Source organism: Mesocricetus auratus, unplaced genomic scaffold, assembly GCF_017639785.1.
Source record: "Mesocricetus auratus isolate SY011 unplaced genomic scaffold, BCM_Maur_2.0 Super-Scaffold_100025, whole genome shotgun sequence".
Taxonomy (NCBI): Eukaryota; Metazoa; Chordata; class Mammalia; order Rodentia; family Cricetidae; genus Mesocricetus; species Mesocricetus auratus.
In genome coordinates, this window is record NW_024429206.1 from 13,139,668 (window position 1) to 13,162,092 (window position 22,425).

Sequence of the window (22,425 nt, forward strand, 5' to 3'; positions counted from 1 at the left end):
CAAGCACACAGAGTCTTAAAACTGGGCAGGCAGCACTTACTCAACAGCCCGGATGACTCAGAGGAACCCATGAGACCCCAGCATCGGGTGTACAGCTCGGAATGCCACCATGGATCAGTATCCCAGAGTGACCACTAATATGCTGTGGCAATGCCACCTGCCCTGGACTAGGACCCCCATACCAGCTACTTACCAGGGGATGTCACTAGTGAGACCGCAGCCGCTGTGGAGCCTCTGGCCCCACATGCCCAAAGCGCTGGACCTCAAAACAGACGGGAGGTGCATGCTACCACCTTGTAGATGGCTTTGCCCAGCCCACAGTGATGGAGGTTCTCCAGTCTCACCAGCGCAGGACAGACACCCGGTCTAGGCAGGGTCTGGCGCGTTAGCATGCTTCACACACGCCCGCCTGCATAAATGTTAGCTCCCTCAGGTTGGGTGCCTCCGGCAACGGTAGAGTTTTAAAACTCTTTCCCTTTCCCACAAACTCCTAAGTAAATAAACAGCAGAAAGAAACAGAAAGCATGCATCTGAGTGTGGAGAGGCCACTCCCACCCCTCCCCATCTATCCGGGCAGGAAACAAGCCTCATGCCTGTCCCTAAGTTGGTCTGCTGCACTCTCTCTTTTTGGGTTTTTCTTTTTGGTTTTTCGAGACAGAGTTTCTCTGTGTTGTTTTGGAGGCTGTCCTGGAACTCGCTCTGTAGACCAGGCTGGCCTCGAACTCACAGAGATCCGCCTGCCTCTGCCTCCCGAGTGCTGGGATTAAAGGCGTGTGCCACCAATGCCCGGCTGGTCTGCTGCACTCTTAAGTCTCCCAGGTGTCACATGGGTCATGGGCAAGAGGACAGCAGTGCCCTGAGCAGCCCCTTCTCCCACTCAGGCTCTGAGCCCCAGCACCCTCTGGACCACGTCCATCCCCTCAGCTTCTGCGGACACCGTCCCCTCCTGTCCAGGATACAGACTTCAGCAGAACGGGAAACCAGCCCTGTGGGAGCCAGACTGCCCATCCTCCCAGCCGGGCGAGGTCGTGGCCTCCCACTGGGGACCCGGCCACACCAAGCTCCCTCTCCCTCCCCAGAACTAGAGACGCGTCCCCCTCACCCCAGGACCTTTGCTCGTGCCGATTCACTGGACTCCGCGCGTCCTTCCTTCCCTGGCGTCAAGACTAAATCCCATCCCAGGCTGAGCTCTTCCCTCCCAGCTCACTTCCTCCCAAGCCCTCCGCAGGGTGCACGACTTCAAATGTGTGATTATTTGATTCACGTCCTTTGTCTCTCCAGGGATTTTATTTCTAAACACCGTGGAGACCCACAGCGCTGTGAGGGCGGAGAGCGAGTCCACTCTGATCCCCTGGGGCACCCTGGCACTTGGCTGGCTGCCTAGCGCTGGGGAGAAGCAAAAAGCTTGCTGGTGCATCGCCAGGTGAAGGAATGACGTCATTCCTGCCGAGCCCCTCCCACTCTGCTTCCTCTAGGCCGAGCTGGGCAAGCAGCTTCTCACGTCTCTCACATATGACGTCACTTTATCCACTGCCGGGAGCCGCAGACACCAGCCCCAGATAAATATTTAATCACAGTAAGATAAGCAAGACTGTCCGCCCGATGGCCTTGTATGCTCGCTCCTCTGACCTCGCTGTGGCGTGCGTGCGTGTGTGTGTGTACGTGCGTGTGTGTGCGTGCGTGTGTGTGCGCGTGTGTGTGCGCGTGCGTGTGTGTGTGGTGCACTTGGGGCTCCCTCGCGTGCAATGCAAAGTCCCCAAAGGAACACACCGGCACAGGCAGGAAAGCAGCTGGACAGCCGTGGCCATTCCTGAGGCAATGAGTGCCCACTGCACCCTGGGGGACAGAGAGGGAATGACCAGCCGGGCCACCATGCAGCCAGCACTTACAAAGCACCTACTGTATGCTAGCCTGCCCAAACTTCACCCCACGGTCCCCAGCCAAAGACGCATTTCATGGGAGAGGCAACGGGCCCAGAGCGGCACGCGCCCGCCTCCACAACCAGGATGCTAACCACGAGACCTCCAGCCCTCCTCACACACAGCGGACGAGGACGCGGAATTCTAAACGCAGTCTCAAAGGGGCCTTAGCGCTGGCCTGGGTGGGGGACAGGGGAAGGGGGCCGCCAGGGCGACGCACAGAAAACTAAGGAGAGCCACAGTTGCTCAGTGAGAGGCTGAACCGGAACTGTGGCCTCACGCAGCTCGGTGGGCAGCGCCACCAGAGCCACCCTGCAGGCCGCCTCCAGAGTCGCGCCCGGCTCCGGCTCAGAGCCCTGGTGATGTCTTCCTTCCCCTGCCCAAACCCCAGAAACCTTCCTCGGCTCCTCCTTGTCCCCAGTTACGGGAACGGGAATAAAAATAGACAAGAACAGAGGCTCTGCAGGCTGTGCATCCCGGGGATGAATGTGTGTGCACGCTCGCTCGCCCATGTGTGGATGCCTGTGCTCATGTGTGTGGATACATGTGTGCATGTGTGTGGATACATGTGTGCATGTACGAACCCAGACTGGGGAGGGCAGGGGAGCAAGGAAGGCCTAGGAGTCACCTGACCCATCTTACAGATGGGGAAAACCGAGGCAAACGTAGGTGGCCGCTCTGGAAGCAAAAACATCCAGGGCCTGGGCTCCTCTGCCACGCCCCTTCCCCGGGAGGCCGCGGCTTCAGGGAGGGTAGTTAGGGCTCAGGGAGGGTAGTTAGGGCTCTGCCGCTTTGGCCAACAGCACGCTCAGAGTAGGGCACACTGTACATTTTGGGAACGGGTCCCAATTCCAGCATGGAAACGGGTCCCTCCCCGCAGAGGGGAAGCCTTCCGGGCCAGGGGGTAGGGTCGGCCACCACCTGTGAGGACACAGTGAAACGCGCCCTCAGCCCCACCCTCTTGCATGGTGCGTGAGATCTGGTATCTGTGTCTCTGGGTCGCGGTGTGTGTGTGTGCGTGCGTGTGTGTGCGCATGTGTGCATGCATGTGTGTGCATGTGCGTATGTGTGCATGCGTGCGAATGTATGTGCGTGCGTGCGTGTGCATGTGTGTGCGCGTGCGTGCGTGTGTGCATGTGTGCATGCGTGTGCATGTGTGTGCGCGTGTGCGTGTGTGTGCGTGCGTGCATGTGCGCGCGCGCGCGCGTGTCTGTCTGTCTGTCTTTGTCTCTCCTGTTCCTTCCCCAGCCAGGCTGGTGGTGGAGACAAGAAAAGAAAAAAAAAACCTCCCAAGATCTTCAATTTAAAGTAAAGTTGATGCTGCCGGCCGCTTCCCACCACTTCATAATCAAACTTGTGAGGGGCGGACAGGCGGGGGCGAGCAGCGAGCATCCTGGGAGAGGGTACAATCAGACAATTTTTAAGATCATGGAGTATTAGACTGGTCCCAACTGGGTTTACTAATCAAACAGCCAAATCCTTCATAACCAGCCAATCCCTACAGGGCAATTAAATCCTTCCCCTTTAAAACACTTGCCACACTGTCTGGGGACAGAAAGAAAAATTTGCAAAATTCATTTGATAAATTAGCCAGGGAAAAAAAAAGAAAAGAGGGAATCAAGCTTTGTTCTTTTCATTTTTTTAATTATGGAATTCACAATGCCTGAATAATGTTTAATAAGAACTATGAAAATTCCTAACAGTATTACAACACAACACAAAAGAATTAACCTGGTTACCGTGAAAAATTGCATATTTAATTAAGAACAGAGAGTTCAAAACTATCCAGAGATTTTCAAAGTGCGGCTGCCTGAGGGGCCAAATTACATGCTTCCAGGGCTGCTAACGGAGCTGTGCGCGCAGTCATTACCCAGGCGTCCCCATTAAGTGACTCTGGGCAGATGACATCAAATTCATTTGAAAAGCACCAGGAACCGAAGCGTTCACTCGAGTAGTTTAAGGGAAGCCAACTACCCTGCTGGTGCAATCAGACCCCTTGTTGATAAAGGCAATAATTAAAGAATAATGTTAATTAGCTGCTTTTATTTGGAGAGAAGTGTGGTGTTGGAGGGCTTCCAGGCTGTTGCGGGGGAGTCGCACTTTCTCTACGAGGGGGGCTGTGGGGTGGGAACCCTGAGGGCGGCAGAGAGAGTCCAAGGAGGGGCTTGAGGAGCGGCCGGCCCGCTGGGGGAAGCCTGGGAAACCCTGTGTGACCTAGGCGGTCACCCCAGGCTCCCTGGGCAGCAGAGAGCGAGGAGAGGGGCAGCCCCTGTCCCCATTTCCTCCTCACACTCCAGTCACACCCGTTCCCTCACACTCTCTCCTGTCACACCCGTCCCCTCACACTCTGTCACACCCGTTCCCTCACACTCTCCTGTCACACCCGTCCCCTCACACTCTCTCCTGTCACACCCGTTCCCTCACACTCTGTCACACCCGTTCCCTCACACTCTCTCCTGTCACACCTGTTCCCTCACATTCTGTCACACCCGTCCCCTCACACTCTCTCCTGTCACACCCATCCCTCACATTCTCTATCACACCCGTCCCTCACACTCTCCTGTCACACCCGTTCCCTCACACTCTCCTGTCACACCCGTTCCCTCACACTCTCTCCTGTCACACCCGTTCCCTCACACTCTCTCCTGTCACACCCGTTCCCCTCACACTCTCTCCTGTCACACCCGTTCCCTCACATTCTGTCACACCCGTTCCCTCACTCTCCTGTCACACCCGTTCCATCACACTCTCTCCTGTCACACCCGTTCCCTCACACTCTCCTGTCACACCCGTTCCCTCATATTCTCTCCTGTCACACCCGTTCCCTCACACTCCTGTCACACCCGTTCCCTCATACTCTCTCCTGTCACACCCGTTCCCTCACACTCCTGTCACACCTGTTCCCTCACACTCCTGTCACACCCGTTCCCTCACTCTCCTGTCACACCCATTCCCTCACTCTCCTGTCACACCCATTCCCTCACACTCTCTCCTGTCACACCCGTTCCCTCACACTCCTGTCACACCCGTTCCCTCACACTCTCTGGGCACCATCTGGATGGGGTGTGAGGGCCCCTCCCTTGGGGTCGCCACCTCGGCAGCTACGCTGTCATCCCAGCTGCTGTCAGGGTTCCAGAAGATTCCTCGCAGCCCTGCGCGATCCTCTCCCGGAACTGAGCTGTGGGACCTCGGAGGACGCCCAGGAGGAGAGGCTCTGGGCTGCTGGCCTGGGGATGGACGCAGCGACCTCAGCGCAGACGCCCAGTCTCAGGCCCGAGGCTCACGTGGGCGCACACACACACATGTGGGTTGTAGGTAAAAGGGACCAGTCAAAGAAACGGACCCTGAGCAGAGCCAAAGAAACACACTTTGGCCCTGCAACCAGAACCAAAGAAATACACCCTGACCCTGAAACCAGTGCCAAAGGAACACACTTTGTCCCTGGAATCAGAGTCAGTGAAAGAAATGCATCCTGGCCCTAAAATTGGAGCCAAAAGGCTAAAAAGGACCAGAGAAAGAAACACACTTTGGCCCTGAAACCAGAGCCAAATCTGACCTTAATCCTGTGTAGAAGAGTAACCAATCCTTGAGCAGAGCTCTAGCCAATCTGAGCTCAGCACTGAAATTGAACCAATCCCTACCCTGGAAAAACTTCCCCAACCCCAGGAACCCCTATATAAACCCTGTGTATGTTCAGCTTGGCTGGTCCAGCTGCCTTCAAATGAACCCCTTTGGATGAGCTTTGGGTGAAGATCTTTTGCAGCGGGCGATGGAGCAGAGGCGACCCTGGGCAGAGCAGAGCAGAGCAAGCAGAGCAGCAGCGCTGTAACACTTGCCCGGGAAACCTTCCCTTGGCAGAGCTGAGTGTAACAACTCCGCTCCTGCTCTCTGCTCTCCAAGAGCAGAGCTGAACTGTAGCAACTTCGCCCCGAGAAACCTCGAGCAAAACTGCTACACTAGGCGAACATCCCCAGCTGGAAGACCCTGTCCTGCCGGAGCGGAGCCGATACACCGGAGAAGCCTTTCTCTGAGGCAAGGCTGTAAGCTGCTAAGCTTACTGCAACCTGTGGTGGTCCTTGGCTCCGGAGCTCCAGGATACCTTTCTACCTGAGCTGTGTAACACTCAGTATCCTTGGCTCCCGAGCTCCAAGATACCTTTCCACCTGAGCTGTGTAGCACTCAGTATCCTTGGCTCCCGAGTGCCAGAATACCTGACCCACTCCTGTTCCATCCTGTCCTGACCCATCCCGAAACGCTTACATTTGGTGCCGAAACCCGGGATAGGCTCTCCTGGTGCCTGTGCTCCCTTTCATGGTCTGAGCCGCACTGGGATCCTATCCCTCATCTTCAGTCTACCCGTGACTTGGATAGGCTCTCCTGGTGCCTGTGCTCCCCTTCGTGGTCTGAGCCGCGCTGGGACCCTATCTCTCATCTCCAGTTGGCCTGCAGCAGACTCGCCTTCCAGCTCACCAATCGCTTGACACTCCATCCACCATCAACAATTGCGTAAGTCTCCCCTTCATTTGGTGATTCAGCTCCCTAAGTCAGGGGTACTTGTAGAGGCAGAGGTACCCCAGCCAAGGCCTTTAAGGCTACAGCTGACCCTCCTCACCTTACCCCATCCTACCACCCTTGAAATTGCAATCCTGCAGTTTCCTTAGGCCCCACCGGGTCATTGCGTCCCTTCCTGACCTCCTCCCTTGGAGCTGGCTGTCGTTGCACAGCTCCTCTAGGCCCTTGCGGCTTCTACGATTCCATTCCTGACCCTTTCCTGTGGATGAGACCCTCTTAGAGCTCGGTTTCCATCTACGCCTTCTGGCCTCTAGAAAAGCCCTGGTACCAGGCGCCGAGTCTCTTCTGGCTTAGCCGGGCTAAGCCTGACCCCCGTTGAGTTGGGTGACGACCCTCTGAACGGCTTGGTCCTCTTTCGGTGGTCCTCCCTGAGTCCTGGGGACGCCCTTGACTACAGGCTGCAGTGACCTTTTCCTTCTCATCCATGGGAACCGTGTCATCCGTACCCTCCCATTCCCCCTTGGGATGCCTCCTAGAAAACCTCAAGTCTCTACACCTGACACCTGAACTAAAGGGTTCTAAACTTATTCACTTTTGCAATAAAATTTGGCCTAAATACCATTTAGATAATCAGTCCAAATGGCCACGTAATGGCACCCTCGATCCCAATATTATTCGGGACCTTTACAACTACTGTGAGCGATTGGAGAAATGGAAGGAGATTTTCTATGTCCAGGCTTTCTCTCTGCTACGCTCCAAGCCTTCTCTCTGTGCCTCATGCTCTCCCACTCAACTCCTTTTGGCTAGGAAGTCTGAACAAGATGATCCCTCCACTACTTTTGATCCAGCCAATGAGCCTTCTCCCCGTCAAACAAAACCCTCAGCTCCCCCTCTTGCGCTGGCCCCTCCGATTTCCCTTCCTCCCTCTTCAGTGACAAGTCACCCTAGTCAGCATTCACTGGCACCCTCCTTCAGCTCACCACCAACAGTCCCTAGTCCTCCCACTACTCGGTCCCGCTCCACTAAGGGACCACCCCCTTTACCTCCCCAACCTAAACCAGCTCCAGTTCTCCCCTTGCGAGAGGTTGCCGGGGTGGATGGCTTAGTCAAAGTTCATGTCCCCTTCTCATTGACTGAACTCTCCCAAATAGACAAAAGGTTGGGATCCTATAGTGCCAACCCTTCCACCTTTATTAAGGAATTCCAGTATATTACCCAGCCCTATAACCTTACCTTCCATGATGTTTATATGATTCTTACCAACAATCTCCTCCCTGAGGAACGCAGGCGAGTTTGGGAACAGGCTAGAATCTATGCAGATGACATCCATCAAACTGATGATACCTACCCAGTTGGATCTATGGCAGTTCCTGACCAGGAGCCTGACTGGGATTACAATACCCCAGGGGGCATCCTAGCTAGGAAGCGGTTTTTAACTTGTCTCCTGGCTGATCTCCGTAAGGCTGCTCTTAAGGCAGTAAATTATGAAAGGATCCAAAGGGTCATCCAGGACAAGGATGAAAACCCATCCCAATTCCTAGACCGTCTTACAAAGGCCCTCTTACAATACACCAATGTGGATCCTGAGACTCAAGATGGAAACCAACTCCTTATGACCTACTTTTTTCCCCAAAGTTACCCTGATATTAGGGCCAAACTCAGACGTCTAGAAAAGGGCTCCTTAACTCCACAGTCAGAAGCCCTAAATGTGGCATTCAAGGTGTACCATGGAAGGGATGAAAAGGCCCAAAAACAAAAATGCCTGATGATGTCTAAAACCTCTTGGCCAGCCAAAACAAATGCCCAGGCTCCCAAAGGACAAAGGCTCCTATGTCCTTGTTTCAAATGCGGTCAGGAAGGCCACTGGGCCCGGGCCTGTCCAAACCCTCGTAAACCACCAGGACCATGTCCAAGGTGCCATCAAGAGGGACACTGGGGCATTGATTGCCCCCATGTTCCTGACAGCATGGGGACATCAATCCCAGATCGCCCTTCAACTGACCTCCTTGGCCTGGCCATTGATGACTGACGGGGCCCGGGCTCCCTTGGCCTGACCACCGCCATCCCCGACAGGGAGCCTCGGGTAGTTATCATAGTATCAGGGAGGCCTATCTCCTTCCTCCTGGACACTGGAGCCACTTTTTCAGTCTTGACAAATTTTGGGGGACCAACCACTCTTTTTTGTTCCTCTATTGTCGGAGTAGGAGGACAGCCCTATCAGGCCCAACAAACCCCACCACTTAACTGTATCTTCAAGGGTATCCCCCTTACTCATTCCTTCCTGGTGATACCAACCTGTCCCATCCCATTGCTGGGAAGGGACCTTTTAGCCAAAGTGGGAGCCTCCATTTCTTTTGCTCCTCCTATCTGTTTGGCCTTAGGCTCGCCAGCTGTTCCCCTTCTCCTCCTCCTACAAACCACACAGTCTGACACACTTCTTCCCTTACCATCCTCTCAGGTAGATCCTCAGGCATGGAACACCCAAAATCCCTCTATAGCCAAACATCACACCCCTCTAATCATCCGACTACAAAATCCTGCCAAATATATAACTAAGGCTCAATACCAACTTTCACTCCAAGGTCTCGGGGGACTTAAACCTCTCATCTCTGACCTCCTGAGAAAAAGTCTTCTTCGCCCCACTTCTTCCCCCTTCAATACCCCCATACTTGCAGTCAGAAAACCTAATGGAACCTACCGCCTGTGTAAAAAAGTAACCAATCCCGGAGGAGAGCTCTAGCCAATCTGAGCTCAGCATTGAAATCGGACCAATCCCTACCCTGGAAAAACTTCCCGCCCCCAGGAATCCCTATATAAACCCTGTGTATGTTCAGCTTGGCTGGTCCAGCTGCCTTCAAATGAACCCCTTTGGATGAGCTTTGGGTGAAGATCTTCTTTTGCGGAGGCGACAGAGCAGAGGCGACCCTGGGCAGAGCAGAGCAGAGCAGAGCAGAGGCAACCCTGGGCAGAGCAGAGCAGAGCAGAGCAGAGGCGACCCTGGGCAGAGCAGAGCCAGCAGCGCTGTAACACTTGCCAGGGAAACCTTCCTTGGCAGAGCGGAGTTGTTACACTCTGCTCCCGCCCGGCTCCCTGCTCTCTGCTCTCGGCTCTCCAGGAGCAGAGCTGAACTGTAACAACTTCGCCCGAGAATCCTCCTGCGGAGCAAAGCTGCTACACTAGGCGAACATCCCCAGCTGGAAGACCCTGTCCTGCCGGAGCGGAGCCGATACACCAGAGAAGCCTTTCTGTGAGGCAAGGCTGTAAGCTGCTAAGCTTACTGCAACCTGTGGTGGTCCTTGGCTCCGGAGCTCCAGGATACCTTTCCACCTGAGCTGTGTAACACTCAGTATCCTTGGCTCCCGAGCTCCAGGATACCTTTCCACCTGAGCTGTGTAGCACTCAGTATTCTGTGACTCCCGAGTGCCAGAATACCTGACCCACTCCTGTTCCATCCTGTCCCGACCCATCCCGAAACGCTTACACGAGTAACACACACGGATAAAATTGCGTACATACATGTGAAGTAAAATTTTAAGACATTGATAAAATAGATGTTGGGAGCTGCGTAAATGAGGTTTGGGAGACAGAGCTGGAGAAGAGACGAGTGGTGAGGGGTGGGCATGGCAAGTCACCTAGGGGACACGGTGAAGAAACACTGAGAGGGAGCCCCAACTTTTAAGGCCACCAGAGAGCAGCGGGCCTGAAAAACAAACAAGGAAGTGACGTCGAATGGGCGTGGGGGGAGGAGGAAGGGGGGCTCGTGAGCAGCTGGCACCGGAAGTAGCTGCCGGGTGGCCGGAAGAGTCAGGGACAGAAACGGTTCAGCAGATGACGTTCTGGAAGGTGGTTGGGCACACAAGGCGGCCAGCTTCTTGGATTTCGTGGGGACAGAAGAACAGGGCCTCACCCCCCCCACCCCGTACCTGTGCCATCCCTTCCTCCCGGCGACCAAACACCTCAGAGGCAACCTGAAAGAGGAAGGAACAGTCCACCGTGTCAGGGAATGCCTGGTGGCCCCATGTCTGCAGAGGGAGGAACTGCGCTTCCTGGCATCTCAGGGAAATGGACAGGACAGACAGACAGAAGCCCCGTGCCCCTTAATGACCAGGACAGACAGACAGAAGCCCCGTGCCCCTTAATGACCAGGACAGACAGACAGAAGCCCCGTGCCCCTTAATGACCAGGACAGACAGACAGAAGCCCCGTGCCCCTTAATGACCAGGACAGACAGACAGAAGCCCCGTGCCCCTTAATGACCAGGACAGACAGACAGAAGCCCCGTGCCCCTTAATGACCAGGACAGACAGACAGAAGCCCCGTGCCCCTTAATGACCAGGACAGACAGACAGAAGCCCCGTGCCTCTTAATGACCAGGACAGACAGACAGAAGCCCTGTGCCTCTTAATGACCAGGACAGACAGACAGAAGCCCCATGCCCCTTAATGACCAGCTTCTGCCGGGCGTGGTGTCGCACGCCTATAATCCCAGCACTTGGGAGGCAGAGGCAGGCGGATCTCTGTGAGTTCGAGACCAGCCTGGTCTACAGAGTGAGTTCCAGGACAGGCTCCAAACCCTGTCTCAAAAACCAAAAGAAAGAAAAAGAGAAAGACCAGCTTCCTCCAGAGGACCCCAACTACCAAAGGTTGCCCGGCCTCCCCAAAGGGAGCCACCGGTGGGAGACCAACTATCAAACACAAGCCACCGTGGACCCCGCACGCTGGGAACCTCACACCTGCAGTCAGTGCTTGGCTCGCCCCAGGCCGGGGAGTTGCTCGCCTCGCGGCTGTGAGCTCTCTTCCGCCTGCATTCTGCCAATCATCTCCTTCTCCCAGCCTGAGCACCGCCCACACAGGGCGCCTAGGTGGAGCCCGGGGGTGTCGGGGAGCACTCTGGGCCTCAGGGACTTCGCCTGCAGTCCCGGGTAACTGCACCGTCAGCCCCCAGAGGCTGTGAAGATCAAGGGGTGCGGATGGCAGAGGGTGAGCCGGGGCCTGGGGGTCGTGGGCGTCAAGCTCACCAGCAGCCTGGGCTGCTGCCCCGGGCCCGGCCGGGGGAGGATGGGGGACAGAGTCAGCCGTTCAGAGAAAATCTGAAAAACTTTCTAATACAGCCTACACGTCCGTCTCCTTCCTTCTTCATCAACGACGCGATTTATTGAGCAGGGAGGCCATATTGACTAAATAAATCTTGATAATGACCCCGGCGGGAATCAATGGCTGCTTATTGCCGGGCCAGTCCCGAGTCTCATCCTGTGAACACGGAACTGGGGCCGCCACCCCACACTGCCGGGAGGAGGAGGGCGGGGAGCACTCACTGTCCACCCACACTGCCGGGAGGAGGATGGCGGGGAGCACTCACTGTCCACCCACACTGCCGGGAGGAGGATGGCGGGGAGCACTCACTGTCCACCCACACTGCCGGGAGGAAGATGGGCCGGATGGCGGGGAGCACTCACTGTCCACCACACTGCCGGGAGGAGGAGGGCAGGGAGCACTCACTGTCCACCCACACTGCTGGGAGGAGAATGGCGGGGAGCACTCACTGTCCACCCACACTGCCGGGAGGAAGATGGGCCGGATGGCGGGGAGCACTCACTGTCTACCCACACTGCCGGGAGGAAGATGGGCCGGATGGCGGGGAGCACTCACTGTCCACCCACACTGCTGGGAGGAGAATGGCGGGGAGCACTCACTGTCCACCCACACTGCCGGGAGGAGGGCGGGGAGCACTCACTGTCCACCCACACTGCCGGGAGGAGGAGGGCGGGGAGCACTCACTGTCCACCCACACTGCCGGGAGGATGGCGGGGAGCACTCACTGTCTACCCACACTGCCGGGAGGAGGATGGCCGGATGGCGGGGAGCACTCACTGTCTACCCACACTGCCGGGAGGAGGATGGCCGGATGGCGGGGAGCACTCACTGTTCACCCACACTGCTGGGAGGAGGATGGGCCAGATGGCAGGGAGCACTCACTGTCCACCCACACTGCCGGGAGGAGGATGGGCCGGATGGCGGGGAGCACTCACTGTCCACCCACACTGCCGGGAGGATGGCGGGGAGCACTCACTGTCTACCCACACTGCCGGGAGGAGGATGGGCCAGATGGCGGGGAGCACTCACTGTCCACGCAGACAGGGGTGCCGCAGAGCTGGGCTCCTCAGCCTTCCTAACGACGCCACCTTTTACCACGGCTCCTCACGGTGTGGTGACCCCAGCGGAGAACTGTGTTCACGGCCTCTCCATAACTAGTCTTACTACCGTTACCAATCATCATGTAGATATCTGGGTTCCCCATGGTCTTGGGTGACCCTCGTTTGATCCTCCCAAGGGGTCGTGCCTCCTCCCTCTGACGTCACAGCGGCCACCGCCACCCATCGAGCGGATTCAGAGAGCCCCAGCTGAGGGGGACGGGAGCAAGGGATGACGCTGAGGGACAAGGGGTCCGGGCCAAGGCCCTGCCTCCTCGCACACCCCACACCTAATACCCATCCCAGAGGTAAGGAAACTGAGGCAGAGGTTGCCCGCGGCCTCCCGGCCCAGGCGCCAGGACAGCTCACACCAGTTATGGCCCCAGACTGGATTCCGACCCCGGACTGGAGCCCTTGTCCCCACACCCTCGGCTCCTCCCTGGCACCTCCGGGTTGACAAGCATGGTATCTGGTGAGAGATGCTGTCCCTAAGCGCGTTGAGCTTTGTGTGACTCCGGCCGGCGAGCCGTCACGGGTGGCCCACGGCCACTGGAGATTAATTCACAGCCGCGTTAATTAGGAGGGGGCTGGAATTGGGGTCACCAGTTTCTAAAGAAGACGCGCAGAGCTAAAGATAAAACCAGGCTCACCGCTGGCCTGGGGCTGAACGGTTTCCATTAGCTCAAGCGCTCCAGCGCGGCTCCCTGAGGGGAGGAGAGAAGGAAGAACGAACGAACGAACGAACGAACGAACGAACGAACGAACGAACGAACGAACGAACGAACGAACGAACGAACGAACGAACGAATGAACCATCAAATCAGTGGGAGCAGAGTCTCACAAGGGATGGCGGGGCTCTCCCTAAACGGGGTTACAGAAGCAGGGGCCCCAAGGGAGGGACGGGTTGGACGGCAAGAGCCAAGGCCTGTGGCTGGAGTGAGCGAGGCGCCGCAGAGGGTGAAGGCAGCGGGCAGGGGGGAGACGTCCCGGACCCCGTAAAGGAGGGAAACTGAACTGGACCAGGCAAGGCCAGACCACAGAACGAGGGCTCGGTGACAGTGACAGCTCCCTCGGGGCTTGACGGGGTTTGACGGACAACTTGGTGGGTGTGACCCGTCTGTGGCCGCCGAGAAGCTCGCACATGAAGGAACGCACTGGGCCTGTCCCAGCTCCCCTGTGCGCGCCGCGTCCCACCGTGGGGGCTGAGCACTCAGGACCTGTCACCGCCCGAGAGCCAGAGGCCTACGAGACGCTCCCTTGCAACCCTAGCCAGCAGAGACACCAAGCACGCCCCCCTGCAGGCGGGAAAGCAGCGACCCACGCTAGCGAGTGGCTGGCAGAGCTGGGGTTTGAACCCTGGCAACACCAGGCACAGTCGCCAGATTGAAGGGGCGTGGGGTGGGGAAAGTGGGTTAAAATAGTTACAAAATGGCACTTCCAGGGCTCTGACGCCTGTCCCTGGGAGAGGAGGGGAGGCACAGGGAAGCCAGTTCCTACTGCACAGCTGGAGCCTGTGGCCTCCTGTCCGCCAGGTCCGTGTTGCATACGGGTCTCTGCCCACTGGGCCTGTGCATGCGCTGTTCCCACTGGGGGGGTGGCCTTCGGATCTCCGCTTGGAAAGTCATTGTTTCCAGGAAGCCAGGAGCAGACGACTCCTCGGTCACACTCCCAACGTCTGGTGACAAGCTCAGTGTCCGGATGTGCATGTCCACCACGCCTGCCTCTGTCACCCTGCAGTTCTCTCTGGCACCCAGTCTTCCGCTGACATCTACAGACTGTACCCTCTAGCCACAGAGTTTGCAAGTTATCTTAATTGTGCTGTTACGCTATTATTTATATAATTACTAATTATCGTTATTAGTGTCCCCATGAGTGGTAAACACGCATCTACGGAGTAAAACAATAGCAGCTATAGATTCCAGCTCTGTCTGGCGTTTCTGTGTGCTGGGCTTCCAGAACGTGAGTGAACTACCTCAGTCTGAAGGATACCGCTGCTGTCCGAGCTTTATATAGGAGAGGCCACGGCTCAGAGGCTGAGTAACCCGACCCAGCTGGTAAACAGAAGATATAAGGCTTGAGGTATACAGGTGTTCGTGAGGGACGCCGGTCTCACCAAAGAGGCCCGGATGATCATCTCTGTGGTTTCCCCAGCCACAGCACCCACACCCAAGCAGCCGAGGGGACGAGCCAACTCAGTGGAGAAGCTCCCAGGGAGCCACTGGTCCTGTCCGGTTTGAGTGACAGCGGCTCGCACAGTCTTAAGCACTGCTGGGCTCCAGGCGCCCTGGGCAGACAACCAACTTAGAGCAGAGCGCCCGGGGATTGATTTTTCTTCTGTCTTTCTTCTTAATGACAAACGTATATCCGGGAACTGCAGTTTGGTTTGGCAGAGACAGGGTGGGGTGGGAGGGGGTCTGAGCGGGCGGGCAGCCTCGGGACCACTTTTGGGGGCGACTAGCTAGCTACCTGACTCTGTGCCACACCCATCTCTTCCCACAGGACCGTCAGGAGCCTTGGGGTCCCTAGAAGAGGCTTTTTCTGATGCCAAGCAACCAGGACAAGGTAACCTCGATAGCCAGTGACCTCGACCCTCCGTGGACCCTCAATCCTTTCTGGTCTTGCACCAGCTGCTCCCTCGGCTGGGAACGGCCTTCCTGGGTCTGATTCCCTTCCCTGCACCCAAAGCCCCTCATCTAAGAGGGGACCAAAGCAGCTGCATCTCTAAGTTAAAATCTACCATGTTCACGAGAAAGCGTTCATATCCCGACTCATCCACACAGACAGACAGACACATCTGTGGGCCAGACAGGGCTCCGGGCTGCAACCTCTGTCGCCTCTGCAGACAGCCTACAGGATTCGGGAAAGCACACTGGAGCACCCAAAAGGCCTTAAGGCAACCTGCCAGGCCGTAGGCTCCGGCTGCTGCTCCCACACCCTCTAAAAATACCGAAGAGGGAACAAGGCTCTCCCAAAGCATGATCGCACGCCACACGCTCTGCTGAACACCGCCGTACTCCATGTAGTGAGAGAACACTAACAGTCCACTGAAAGAGAAAGGCACAGATAGGCTAGTCACCGCTCAAGGTCACACAGCTACCTGGCAGGTGACACGGAGATAGAATGGGAAGCCAGGCAGGGCATCCATCAAAATCCTAGAAAGCCAGGCTTCCGTCTTAAAGCAGAGGAAACGCATTCAAACTTGAAAAGGGATAATCCAGGAACAGCTCACCTATATGACAGATTTTCACAACCGGGAGAGGAGGGGGTAGCCAGCCCCCAGGCCAATCCACAGCTACCCTGACCTGCCTTTGTGAATAAAGTTTTATTGCCCTAGGACTACTTATTGAGTATGGCTGGCCACACCCCTTTTTTCTTATTGGCTACAGCCGGTCACACCCGCTCATTTTCATTGGCTAAGGCTCCAGACACACTAAGGAGGCAGAGTTGGATGGTGAACCAGGACCCTCAAACTGGTGCCACATTTGGTGGCATACCTAGGATGCATAGAGCCACCACACCTCCAGAAAGCTCTGGGGTCAACCCTTGGGAAAATGCAGTTCCTAGAAACTCTGGATACAACTTTACATTAAAACACACAGAGTGGCCAGGTGGTGGTGGCGCACGCCTTTAATCCCAGCACTCGGGAGGCAGAGGCAGGTGGATCTCTGTGTTCAATCCCAGCCTGGTCTACAGAGCAAGTTCCAGGACAGCCAGGGTTACAAAGAGAAACCCTGTCTCAAAAAAACAAAACAAAACAACAACAACCAAACCGAGTCAGGAGTAAAACGAGGAACCTGAAAAGGCCTGAAGCAGCAAGGTACATTCACAGCCAGAAGCAGAAAGAACAAACGACTACGCTCTCGTGGCTAGCCTCCTCTGCTCTTACACAGCCCAGGGCCCAAAGCAGGGAGTGGCGCCGCACGCTTTCAGACTCCCAAACCCGTTGAGACGATCCCCCACAGACATACCACAGGCAAGCCCAGTCTAGACAATCCCTCATTAACACTCTTTCCATGAGACCCGAGGCCCTGTCAGAGCTAACCACCACATCCTGACTCAAAAAGTAAGGCGGCTAGTAAGTGAGGGAGACACCTGATGTCAATCACTGGCTCCGCGTGCGCACATTCGTGCGCGCGCGCGCACACACGCACGCACGCACGCACGCACGCTCACACACGCGCACACACACAAAACGCATGCACAAATAAAATGAGGAGCTGTGGGACTTGCTTGGCTGCTTGGGAGAGAGTAGTGACCACTAGAGACTGAGGGCAACAAAAGCCATGGGAGGGTGGGGAGGAGGTTTCAGGCGAGGGAAATGCATGTGCAAAGCCCGAGAGGTAGGGGTGGGTTCTGTGACCAAGGAGCAAAGCAGAGGGCGCAGGAGACCGAGATGGGGGAGCGGGGCCAGGTTACATATTCGCCGGAACAAAGGGATTCGAGGTTGAATGTATGCATTGTAGGAAAACATCATTCATCTCATAAAACACTTGAACCCATCTTTGCCAGGGAGTCAGGGAGGCTGAGCATACAATGAACTCCATCCTAAGAATTTCCAGTCTCAGAACAAAATTGCTTAAAGGACCAGCAGCCCCCACCCTCACCACTAACACCGGCCACAGCAGGGCTCTAGCTGGGGCTGAGCCGTCAGAATGTGACACCGTGATCTGCACTGGAGCAGCCCACAAAGCCTGCCCACAACACAGTGGCTCAGTCACCTGGCAGACCTAGGGTGCTTGCTGGGTAATCTCCCAGCACCCTAGAAGACACAGGTCCCAAGGCCAGGGTCAAAACCAGGCTGGTACAGGGCTGCCTGTGATCCCAGCACTTGGAAAGCTGAGGTCGGCGAATTCAGTGTTTGAGATAAGCCTGGGCTAGTCAGGCCATGTCCTAAAAAAAAAACAGAGGGGGGTAGGAAAGTGGGTGGGCAAGCTACCACATCATGCCCCGCCTGGCCCTCACCTGTGCCAGAACCTGTCTCAGTACCAGGTGACCAGGAACCGGCTGACAGTTCATTCCACTGTGCCAGAACCTGTCTCAGTACCAGGTGACCAGGAACCGGCTGACAGTTCATTCCACTGTGCCAGAACCTGTCTCAGTACCAGGTGACCAGGAACCGGCTGACAGTTCATTCCACTGCAGAAAATGGCACACAAAACGCACGGTTTCTGGGCAGCCCCTGGCTGCCATCAACCAGGCCCAAACTTAGACCAACCAAGGTGTTCACGTGTAAGACACCATCTGCCGGAAGAAAGGCTACCTCGCAGAATGTCAGGCTTGAGACAGAATCCTCTTTTAATGGGCAAGTTAAAAGACAAAGGAAGAAAGACGGGGTGGGGGGGTTGTTTTATTTGTGATTATGCTGGCACAAGCCCACCCCTTGCAGCCAGTTCTGTACAGGCCACCCAGACACCAGAGTGCTCAGCTCAGCCACTCCTCACACTGTGTCCATCTCAAGTAAGAGCCCAAGATACCCCTCCACACACACGCGTGAGCGTGCGCACACACACACATGCACGCAACCTCCCCTACACACACACACACACACACACGCACAACCTTCCCCTACACACACACACACAACCTCCCCCTACACACACACACAACCTCCCCTACACACACACACACACACACACATGCACAACCTCCCCCTACACACACACACACACACACACACATGCACAACCTTCCCCTACACACACACATGCACAACCTCCCCCTACACACACACACACACACACAGAGTGCTGCTCTACTTAAGCCCAACACTCTAACAGAGCCCATCTTTGAGGAGCACTTTCTGACCAGGTGAGAAGCCAGGACTGGGGGGGTGCATGGTACCCAGAAACGATGGCTGGGCTCCTTAAAGAACATCTGCTTCAGCTCTTTCTGAGGGGAGGAGGAAGGGCTCTTGGAGTGAGGTCTTGGAAACCAGGGAAGCAGACCAGACGGAACGGCTCACCAGCCGGCTGGACTTACTGACGGCATCCAGGATGGGCGGTTTGGGCTGAACCTTGAGACGTTCCTAGAGAAGGTTCCGCTGATCCCAGAGAACTTCCCCACCTGTCCCCCCTACCCCCGCCTCTAGTCCTCTCGCATGGAGGCCGGGAACAGCACAGCATATGCCTCCTCCCCACTCCGACAGACAGCAACTCTACACTGTCAGAAGTCTCCGAAGTTAGGAATCACCACCAGGGCTGATGGCTTATTTGCCGCCGTCATGGGTAGAAAGGAGGATTTTGACATGTTCGAAATGATAGCACATTCAGGTGAGTCAAGCTGTCACAGGTGTTAATAGATGTCTAAGTACATCACAGCTGATATGTGAAATTTACCTGCTTCTGAACATCACAAGGTTATAATATTTTAATTATATCCACACTCTTTTCTGAACTCTGAGCACAGAACAATACTCCACGAAGCAACACCTGACTTCCAGCCGTTCCAGAAGTTTCTGTAAGACACCTTTCAAAAGCCCAGCCTTGCTGGCTCTTCCTGAGGGTCCAGCTGACTGCTTGGTGTGGGATTGCATTTTCCTACCCAAGTGTCCCAGGAGGGGTCGCCAGCCCACCTTTCTCATCTCCCAAAAACACAGCTGGGCAAAGGGACCCCATCTCCTCATTCAAACTGGGTGCCCCCTAACTGCTTAGCTTAAGCAACTCTCTTTGGAGGGGAGAGGAAAGACGGTCTGGGGGGGCCAGGATCCAGAACATCATTTAAAAGGGAGAGTGGGGTAAAGGAAAACACAAAAGAAAAACCGTGAACCCATGAATCCAGTCACAACAATAACACACAGAAAAGCCATAAAATAAGCCAGCATTAGTGATGTTCACCATAAAACCATCCTATAACCAAATGAAATATGTCAGCATTAACTCAGGACTGGATTTTATTTCTTCTCATTCCTAGGCTGCTACTACAAGGGGTGGGGGGAAGAGAGTGGGAGGTGGTTGGGGAGTGCCAGGGTGGGGTACCCTGGTTCAAAGATCTTTCGAGTCATTCCTTCAGCCCCCAAGTCCCTGGGTTGTCGACTGACTTCCATCTGCCCTGCCAGCCCCAGCATGTCCCCACCACACTCAGAGAATGCACCAGGGGAAAACAGAATGATTAGCTGGGCAGCGTCCATGTTTAAAAAATACATACACATCCAGGGGGCTGAGAGCCCAGCTGGCACAAGGTCACCTTTCTTGTCCCAAACGGGGCAGCGTCAGCAGTATGGTCCAGCCTGGGGACACGGGGCTGCTTCTACTGGCTCGGTCACTTTAAGATTGAGGAATCAGGCTGCAAGGAACCATTCAACCTGACCGACCGGGGACACAAGCCCGCACTGTCCTCCAGGCCAGCAGCCCCGGGTGAGGGAGCCCCCGGCTCTGAGCCGGTACAGAGCCTCCGTCCTACCTGTGCGTCTCAGTAAAGCTGCAGAAGTTTCCTCTCCTCTGTGGAGGACCAGAAATGAAGATGCAAGCAGGCGTGGAGGCGGGGTCACCAGCAGGACGGCCCAGAAAGGGTCCCCGGGCAAAGGGCCGAGGGATGGATGCCCTCAAGACCCTGGGCTTTGCCCACTGCGCAGGAGACCACAGGGGAACCGGAGACTGGGGCAGACCTGGCCCTGGGCGGCTGCATGCTGTGGCTGCCACAGTCATTTCTCTGAGCTCTAGAACTATGCAGCCTTTCAAACTCCCTGGGGGACGTCCCCTCCTCTTTATATCGATTCAGATGAGCACCCCCTCCCCGGGAGTCTGTTTGTGCCAGACACACAGCCATTGTCTTAATGAGTCCCCACAAACACACACACCCTTATGTGTCCCCTGTTGGGGAGAGGTCTCCGTGTTGCTGGCCCTGTCACCTGGACAGGCAGGCCTGTTCACCACCCCAGTAACCACCTTGCAGCTCAAACCTCCTTTTCTGTCTCAGTGTGTTCTAAGACCCTAACAAAAGGCTTGCGGGCCTGGGAGGGAGTCAGCTGGAACCAAGACTGGGGTGACCTTCCACAAAAGGCTCCCCACCAAGACCAGGGGCACCAGGCATCAACACCCCCAGCTCAGAAACCAATGCGGGAAGCCGCACCCAGCCCTCAGCCCCAGGCCAGTCTCTCTCCCACCAAGCCCGCAGCCCGGGCTCCTGGATGGAAAGCGAGTTATCTAATGAGAATTGTGTTAACTGGCATTCCCGCCGACCCCGGGCAAACACGGGCAAATACCGGCGCTGGAAACCTCACCGTGGCAATTCTCTCCAGCAGAATAACAATAGCACCCGGCTAAGGGCTTCCGCCAGCCCAGCTGCTCGCTCCCCTCTCGTCTGCCGCGTTCTTGTCATTCCTTATGTTACAGAACATCAATCATAAATAAAGACGCTGTCCCCCAGCCTGCCCGGGTCTCATTTACAAACATTAGCAGGGAATACGATTACCATTGGCCTTCGTGCCAAGCCCAACGTGGCTACCCAACTCTCTCTCTCTCTCTCTCTCTCTCTCTCTCTCTCTCTCTCTCTCTCTCTCTCTCTCTCTCTCTCTCTCTCTCTCTCTCTCTCTCCCCCACCCCCCACCAAAGGCCACTTTTAGCATCCCTTAAATCAGCAAGCACAGCTTACAACCCTGCCCATCTCAGCCGGCCACCAAACTGTAGCCTCAACTCGGGCGCGGACCAGGGATTGCACGGCTCTAGCAGTTATTAACTGCATGCCTGAGTGCCCCGATTTTCTCTCCGGCTCAATGGCTTTGAGGGAGGAGGGGAGCGAGAAGTGGGGACAGAGAAGAGCGGGGCTGGAGCCACTTATCAGAAGCAACTTAACGAGATCTGCGGGCAGATTAAAAAAGAGAGAGTGGGTCCTCCCCCCCCCTTTTTTTAATCTCCAGACGTGCTGTCACGTCTTCTGAGAATGTCACTGGCCAGGCAGAACGCTCTCACAGCGCGGCTATCTGCACGGCTTCCCCGCCCCTGGCCGTCGCCGCACCTGCCACGACTCTGCCCGACTGCAGGGCGTGGGGAGCCTCTGAGGGCATGCTGAGCACCCGGGTGTGTCTCTAGCTGGGGTACTGCGAGACCCCCCCCCAAAACCGGGGCCTCAGAGAGATGGCAGCAAACATCCCAACCCCGAGGCACCCGGAGCCCGCGCACCAAGAACAGCGGAAAAAGTGCTGGGGCTGCGGAGAGCGTCGCCCCAGGGAAGGAGAGGGGAGCGAGGGGGGACCAGGGGGACCCGGGGCAGTGAGAGCAGGACGCGGGAGCGGGCGAGGCAGGACCACGAGCCCGGGCCGCGGGTGCAAAAGTTCCCAGGGGCCGCAGCCCGCGCACCTGCTCCGCCCCGCGGCAGGTGCGCAAAGTTGCGCGCGCTCGGGCCTCAGGCTCCAGGCCGGGGAACAAGGATGGAGCGGAGGGGGGGAGGGGGGAGGGGAGCAAGACCGGGGAGCAAGCAAGAGGAGGGGAAGAAAAGCTACACGGGAGCGTGCCAGGACAGAGACGGGAAGGAGGGTGGCAGAAAGCAGGCGGAGGGAGGGAAAGCAGGCGGAGGGGGTGAGCAAACCCAAGGACGGGGGGGAGCAAGACGCAGAGACTAACCCGCAGGGATCGTCCCGGGAGGTGCCCCGAGCGTCCGGGCTGCAGCAGCCGGTGGCGGCGGTGACGGCTGGGCGGCTGCGCAGCCGCGTCCCGCTCCCCGCGCTCTCCGTGCTCCCCGCGCTCCTCCCGCCCCGGAGGCTCCCACGTCCCGGCGGCCGGTCGAGCCGGCGGCGAACAAAGGCAGGCTGGTCGGCTCACCTGCAGCCGCCGCAGGTCCAGGCGCCGTCTCGCGCGCGGCCCCCTGGTC

General features: G+C 56.6%; 1 protein-coding gene across 1 annotated transcript in view; it reads right to left on the reverse strand.

Moving 5' to 3' along the window:
• Cux2 (cut like homeobox 2) overlaps positions 1–21,058 on the reverse strand; it is a 185,823-nt gene extending 164,765 nt beyond the window's left edge. Inside the window, exon 1 of the mRNA XM_040731236.1 lies at positions 20,840–21,058. The gene's annotated coding sequence lies outside the window, so the exon portion shown is untranslated. The remainder of the gene's footprint in view (positions 1–20,839) is intronic.
• Between the last annotated feature and the right edge of the window lie 1,367 nt (positions 21,059–22,425).